Genomic DNA, 8,165 nt, shown 5'->3' with positions numbered 1-8,165 from the left:
TGAGTTCGCCGATAGTTTCAAGAATTACTATATCAGTTACTTCGACTATACCAACATCAATCTCATATACCGGCTCTTCCACAGTAATTACTTTATTTTATCGATAACAACAACGAAGATCGCACAATTGGAATGATTGCACAAGCTATAGGGAAAGAATTGTATCCATTTCATAAATGTTTTCAAAAATTTTTGAAATTGGAGAATACAGAGAGACTTCCACAACTCTATCTGGGTATTCAGTATATGAAATTAGGATATGAGATCCTGACAAAATATGTAGAATTTGAACCTCTTGCGTAAACTGAATCTATTGAAAAGACACGCAGCTGTACAAAAATACTTCATCTCGCGCTAATTAAGTAAGCATCATACACGTAACAACCTAACTTTCAGTCTCGCCTTTCATTGGTGTGATTTTCTAGAATTATATCAAAAACCAAAAAGATCACAACCGATTTGTTTCACATCTCTCAGAGCACTCTTAGATATAGTCCACGCGGTATAGATTTATAAGACAATTTTAATCAAAATCATTTTCATTTTCTCTATATAGGTTGATTTATTAGATATATAGATACTAGAATGTATCATCGTTCTAGGTTTTATCAACTCTTCATATTCTACGTTGAAAGTGGCATCGCATAAGAAAGAACAAGTGACTTCAAACGTGTAAAAGGACCAAAGTGATTTGTCTGTCCTTCTTGGTGCTTCACAATCAGGAGTCCCAACCATCGGATCAATATTACTACTGGTAGAATTGTTTGACAGGAACAGATGCGGTTGGTTTTGGTCTGTTATTTGTCGTCTGAAGTCGGCCCGTCTTCGAGTTGAGGTTCAGACAGTGTTCAGATTTTTATCCGAGCTTCTCGAAATTGAAAGGCTACCAAAGCGTAGGTCACAACGGTACCACAGATCTGAAATTAGATGAAAATTATCAGAACATGCATCATCTTCCAACGTGTCTGTTGTATTCAATGTATTAATTTTATTCCAAGTACCATACAGACCACTAAATGCCAATTATAATTGTTTTTCATTGGATGTGATATTATACATATAATAATAACCAGCTTGCAGCAGTAAGGCAGAAATCTTAGCCGGACAGATGTAAAAGCCTGTCATTTTTGGCCCACTGCGCTTGCTCAGGGCAGATGATTCTCGGGCCTCATGATCACTTACCCCACGGCGTGGGGAGTGGTCAAAGCAAGAACAAAGCCAGTGACGAGACTTTGGGGGGTTAGATAGATTACGACCTTGTTGTTGCGTCATATAATTTTAGTTTCAATAGGTTCTTGAAAATGGCTTCAAAGCTAGAATAGACTATCTAGACGGTCTAGTTCTGAGCTCCAGACATCACTAGAAGATAGTTTCGTGTTCTGTGTATTTGATCCTCACAAGGATTATTTTTACAATGTTTCAGCAAAGTATCATTTGCCATCTTCCGATGATGTTTGGAGTTCAGAACAAACTCGATCGCTGTTTCTCAATTTATGGGGGTTGATGCCTACCATTCACCAGGGTTGCTGCCACTGCAGATACTGCATAATTACTTCTTACCCTTATAGCTGGTTTTTGTCGAAGAAGGACAAATGGTCCATGACTGATTATTTATAGGTCATTCGAGTGCTTTCACCTATTTCCTCTTCGCGCTCTCCGCTTCTTCAGTTTTAGAGGGAAATGACCGTTTGGCAAGAGTTGGTCATTTTTCGCGTGATTAGAGGTTTCCATATGTAACATATCTCTTAGCTTGACTAAATGCGTTGTTGGACAACATATACGCGGCTTCTTTTAATTTTATCCCAAACCAGTGTTCCTCTTTGTGGATGATTTCAGCTTGAGCCCACTTGATATTATGTTGATGAGTCCAAACATGCTCTGCTATTCCAGATTTGCTGGTTTCTCCTCGTTGTGTATGTTTCTTGTGCTCAGCAATGCGAACTTTCAATGGCCTCTTAGTTCCACCGATGTATGATTCTCCGCACTCGCAGGGTATCCGGTAAATTCAATTCTTGGAATCGCAGTCCGCATTTGGTGGCCTGGTTTTCGTGAGGCTGCTACTGATAGTGTTTCCAGATCTGAAGCAGGTCCTGATGTTATACTTGGATCCAATCCTTCTTATCCTTTCCGATAATCCTCTGATGTAGGGAAGTATAAGTACTGGTTGTGGCGGCTTTTCTTCCTTGTGGAGCTCTTGCTGTCTTCTAGCTAAAGCCTGTTCTACCATCACTCTGGAGTAATGATGCCTAGTTTCTTTTCGAGACCTTCCTTTGTATTACAGAGCCCCACGGCACGGTCTAGTAAAGTCTTGATGATTCCTCTCTTAGTCGATTGATGGTGATTGGATTTCTGGTTCAGATACTGTCCTGTGTGAGTGGGTTTTCGATATACAGATGTTTTCCATTTATTGTCGGTCCTCTTCACCAATACGTCTAAGAAAGGCAATTTGTTGTGGACTTCCTCCTCCATTGTGAAAGTGATGGAAAAACTTACGTTGATGATGTGCTTCAGGAAAGTGTCTAGTTCTGCATTCCCATGGTTCCATATTATGAATCATTATTTCAATTTTTTATTTTTTTGGTTGTTGCTTGTATGTTATGTCTTTGTAATTTCAGTTTTTTGTTTAATAAAATTGTTATTTTCGGTTAATCTTTTTAATTTTTTTCAGGGATTTCAAATCAATTTACATTATATTAGACAATGGAAGTCCGAACTGATGAAATACTATCTGTAAATGTTCTTTGAGGGTTTTTCTTACTACTTGGACAGTTTACTTGGATGGAATCCCTCTTCATTCCTTGAGCTAATACCGAAATTGAGAAATCTGTCACCTCTGTTGAGCTCATTATCGAATGTAAGTTATCATTATATTCTGTTTTGGTATCTCAGCTATGAACTATACTTACTGTCCCAACCAATCTTCTGTTGATGGAAACACAATCAGATGCTATTATTACTGGTTTTAGAATTTGTAGAGAAATTGTTAGCATTTCCACCTGAAAAAATTCATCAAAGTGGTTTAAACATATCTTTAATATAATGAAGGGTCTAAAAGGTTCAGAACTATGAGCTCCTGGAACTTTTATACAGGGTATCCAAGCGAAAACCAAACATATTCGTTAACAGGATCTTAGTCAATACTTGACCCTTTGATGGTCTTTGAACTTTCCTAATAGAATAAAAAAAAAGCTACACTAGGAAAGGTATGACTTTGCTTTTCGAAATTGAGATAATAAAAAATAAAACACCAAACCACATATATGATATTATAGAAACGTGGGTAAAAACGAAGTAATTCGTGTATTAGATAAATTTAAAAAGAGTTACTTAGTAAAAATGTTCACTAAAAGTAAGTGTTCACTGATTTGAAACTCAGTGAGGATGTTAAGGAAGTCATCGGATGTTAAAACGGCGAGCCTTTTCACCCAAAAGATGATCCACAAATGTACGATGACGAATTTAGGTTAGGTACTCTTCAATCACTTGAAGGCGAACTAAAATGTGTAAAAAATTAACTGACCTATCTGAAATGACTCAATCAAGAACTAGAGAAAGCGAAATTACGTTGCCACTGTAAGCTCGCAGGCAGATAATATCAGAACTTCAGAGTACAAACAATTAACTACAAAAATGCTAATGAGAACAAAAATATCTTCTATTACTAATGAAGATTCATTGAAAGACGCAATCAAACCAAGTACCTCAAAATCTATCACTAAGAAACAATTGTCTAACGGTATGAAAGAGGCACAAAAGCAAGTGAACAATTCGACTATAATACATACTTTCACAAACACTGTAGATGGCGCACCTAATCCAATATGGAACCGTGTTAGTTACAATGAAAAGAAAAATCTGATTGTAGGGAGCAAAATCAGTTAAACCAATACATCGGTGAAAGGAGTTCCTAAGCCAGCGGTGCTTCATGTCTCAAGATAAGACCCAAGCACCACTTAGAATATATCTAGCGTTTTACCTCTCAGAGATCACCTGTGAAACTTTGCATCATAAGAAGTAACAGTTCATGACAAACATTACGTTCCATTTAGCGTTCCTTATTCTTACATTATCGAAGATGTCCGGAGTTAGAAATCGTCATTCCCAAACAATTTCCTGTCGCAGGTCTTCTAGATTCGTAGAATTTATTTGATTGGTAGTCAACGTTTTGAAATGGACGACTATTAATTTTTTTCGCACTGGTAGTTTTTGTTGAATCTAGTTGACGCACAACATAAAGTAGGTGTTGACCACTGTCATTTCTTCACGAATTATTATTCAGTCATCCTTGTGCACTGTGTTCCAACATGGTTTATTCCACTGAAGAAAAAATATAAATTGTTGCAACCTATTATAGAATATTCAACGAAAGTCTTTTTTGTGGAGGAAAAAAATCAGTTTTTTTATCGACCTTTTTTGGGTAATTGTTACCTTCCACAATCTGAAAAAATATAAAAATTATAATGGAGAACTTTATACAAGTGTAGAAGGGCAAACTTTTCAGTTTACCCCGATAAGTTACTGCGTAAAAATCAAAGTATTTTTCACAAAGAAAAATCTTCTATTTATCAGTAACTTGTCGTATTTAATAATTTTGCCTATCAAAAAAAAATTATTTAGAAATAATACTTATCTTTTACTTTGGATAGTGGTGAAATGGCAACAAACTGATATCGGAGAGTACCTTGTATTACATCGAATGTTTCAGTTGTCAATCAACAACATTGACATAATTTCATATTTCAAAACTTCTTTGAAATCTGTCGAAGAAGTAAAGAAATAAGCTATCAAAAAATGAATAACTGCGAATATATTCGAATTTTTTATCCATTTCTGAAGACGGAGGCAGATTTTGGCCTCCGAAACGTAAAAGATAAGTATTATTTCTTAATAATTTTTTTGATAGGCAAAATTGTTAAATATGACAAGTTACTGATAAATAAAAGATTTTTCTTTGTGAAAAATACTTTGATTTTTACTCAGTAACTTATCGGGGTGAACTAAAAAGTTTGCCCTTCTACACTTGTATAAAGTTCTCCATTATAGTTTTTATATTTTTTCAGATTGTGGAAGGTAACAATCACCCAAAAAAGGTCGATAAAAAAACTATTATAGAAATAATGAATGTGCTAAAGCTGCTGCAAGAATTTATAATACGAATCATCCAGACCACAACGTGAGCCATCAATACTTCAAACAGTTAATGGATAAAAAATCTCTAAAATTTGTTTTTCCGTTAACCAGTTGTCACACCCCTACGAACGACAACCCTCAGAAGGTCAGAGGTCTCTTCTTTTAACGTGTGATTCCTAAAACGGGTTGGACGATAGCAAGTGAAAATTTATCATTCAGACTAGGGTTTGAACCACAGACCAACACGGCAGTCAATTCGAGTGAGTGAACAAAGCACCGACGTCGAACCGCCTGGCTACCGACTGCCAAGTTTCGAACTTCAGGTTCTGTTCACAATAGAAAACAAAGTATTCCATCCTGTCAGAAATGACGGAGTTGGAGTTCTACTTTTAGAACATGTACAAATGTATAATCGACAATCTATCAGACAAGTAGTTAGAGCGTCTGGTGTAACATCTACTTGTGTTTTTCGGACTTTGAAAGCCTACAAATTCCATCCTTTGACCAATAACCCAAACCTATTATACAATTCATGTTTTTCAGACGAATGCCCTTTCATGTTGAATGGTGAAGTGAATACCTAGACATAATTGTCGAATTTCACTAGTTCGGACTTCCATTGTATACTATATAAAATTATTTGAAATCCCTGAAACAACTAAAAAAGAAGAATTAAAAATGAGATAGCTGAAAATAATAATTATAATAACCAAAATAAACCTGAAATGAAATAATTGTGAGATAAAATACAAGTAAAAATAGAACAATTGAATAAATGAAAAAAAAATTAAGAAATGAAAAAAGAAAGAAAATAAAAATAAAAAGTGAAGAGATTCCAAGACACGTTAGTTCACGACGTTTCGATTGTTAGTATCTACAATCGTCTTCGGGTGATGACTGGACTGATTCATCCGAGAGATGACTATTTATAGGTCGTTCGAGTACTTTCACTTATCCCCGCTTTCCATTTTCCGCTTCACTGGTTCCGTGGGAGATGACCGTTTTGGCGGGAGTTGGCCATTTTTCGCTTGAAGATGGGTTTCCATATGTTGCGTATTTCTACGCTGGCTTGGCTGAATACGTTGTTGGACAACATGTATGCGGCTTCCTTGAATTTTCTCCTAAACCAATGTTCCTCTCTGTGCAAGATCCCAGCTTGGGACCACTCGATGTTGTGTTGATGGGTCCAAACATGGTCTGCTATTCCTGATTTGCTGGTTTCCCCTCGCTGTGTGTGTTTCTTGTGTTCGGCAATGCGAACATTCAATGGCCTCTTAGTTTCACCAATATAGGATTTTCCGCACTCACAGGGTATCCGGTAAATGCAATTCTTGGAATCGCAGTCCGCGTTAGGTGGCCTGGTTTTCGTGAGGCTGCTACGGATAGTGTTACCGGATCTGAAGCAGGTTCTGATGTTGTACTTGGAACCAATTCTTCTTATCCTCTCCGATAATACTCTGATGTAGGGAAGTGCAAGCACTGGTTGTGACGGCTTCTCTTCCTTGTGAGGCTCCTGCTGTCTTCTAGCCAAAGTCTTTTCTACCATCGCTTTGGAGTAGCCATTCCGGCCAACTCCCGCCAAAACGGTCATCTCTCACGGAACCAGTGAAGCGGAAAATGGAAAGCGGGGATAAGTGAAAGTACTCGAACGACCTATAAATAGTCATCTCTCGGAGGAATCAGTCCAGTCATCACCCGAAGACGATTGTAGATACTAACAATCAAAACGTCGTGAACTAACGTGACTTGGAATCTCTTCACTTTTTATTTTTATTTTCTTTCTTTTTTCATTTCTTCATTATTTTATTTATTCAATTGTTCTATTTTTACTTGTATTTTATTTCACTATTATTTCCTTTCAGGTTTATTTTGGTTAATATAATTATTATTTTCAGCTATCTCATTTTTAATTCTTCTTTTTTAGTTGTTTCAGGGATTTCAAATCATTTCATATAGTAGACAATGGAAGTCCGAACTAGTGAAATTCATCATGAAACATTGTCAATCACCTTCAAACAGACATAATTGTCGTTTCTGAAGCGATGTGAATCCTCATTTGGTGAAACACAATCACAAACTCCACAAAAATTGAATGTCTGGGCCGGCATTCTTGATAATCATATTGTTGGACTCTTCTTCATTGAGGGTAATCTCAATGGAGACACATATTTGAATCTATTACAAGACTGTGTAGATCCTATGATTTCAAAAATTTCAGAAAATGATGACAATTCAGTAGAAAATAAAATAACATTCCAGAAAGATGGTGCACCCCGACATTTTGATGTTCGGGTGAGACAATTTTTGGACGAACGTTTTCCTATGCGTTGGATTGGCAGAAGGAGTCCAGTGGAGTGACCAGCTAGATCACCTGATCTCACAGCTATTGACTTCTTTCTGTGGGGACGTCTGAAGTGTACTCTACTAAGCCTAAAAATCTAGAATACCTGCCGTTTGCTGACTCTGAACATCTTGAATAATGTAAGGAACGCTTTCCAGAATAGATTGTATTATTGTATGGAACTGGGAGGAGGTAATTTTGAACACTTTATCCGTTGATTGTGTTGCCATTGATATTACTTTTGTTGATTTCCTCAATAAAATGAGCGACAGCGGATTTTCTGTTTTTTCTTAAATAAAACGTTCAACATTTAATTTCTGAATAACAAATGAACCAATTTCGAAAAAAAAATCAGTGGAGTTGATATGAACTCCACAATCCACTAGTCTATTGCTTATGATAATATAAAATTCGAATGTTACATTCATATGTATATTGTTACTGTTACCTGTTACCTTGTGTTACCTGTTACCTTGTGATATCTCCCAAATTTGACTTGTTACTCGTATAATTTATTTATTATGTAATCGATGAAGTTTTGTTCACTTCACTATTTGAACAAGTACCTAAATACTAGATTGGAGAGTAGAATATCTTACCTGATCAGCTTGTTCTCGAGTAAGTTTACTGAGTGGATATCTGTATAGGAATGACAGTACGTCTTGACTCTGGAGCACAAAAAAAAATATTCATT

At 36.3% G+C, this 8,165-nt stretch overlaps 1 long non-coding RNA gene across 1 annotated transcript; it reads right to left on the bottom strand.

Moving 5' to 3' along the window:
- Positions 1-713: 713 nt before the first annotated feature.
- LOC141487492 (uncharacterized) lies at positions 714-8,165 on the bottom strand. The gene is made up of 3 exons (XR_012468409.1): positions 8,071-8,165; positions 2,907-2,996; positions 714-917 (listed from the first exon to the last, which is right to left on the bottom strand). It is a non-coding gene; the product is annotated as an uncharacterized lncRNA (long non-coding RNA).

This window comes from Leptinotarsa decemlineata, unplaced genomic scaffold, assembly GCF_025532065.1.
Source record: "Leptinotarsa decemlineata unplaced genomic scaffold, Ldec_3_MD MMD2_P_RNA_scaffold_2, whole genome shotgun sequence".
Classification (NCBI taxonomy): domain Eukaryota; kingdom Metazoa; phylum Arthropoda; class Insecta; order Coleoptera; family Chrysomelidae; genus Leptinotarsa; species Leptinotarsa decemlineata.
This window is presented reverse-complemented; position numbering and strand designations above follow the sequence as displayed.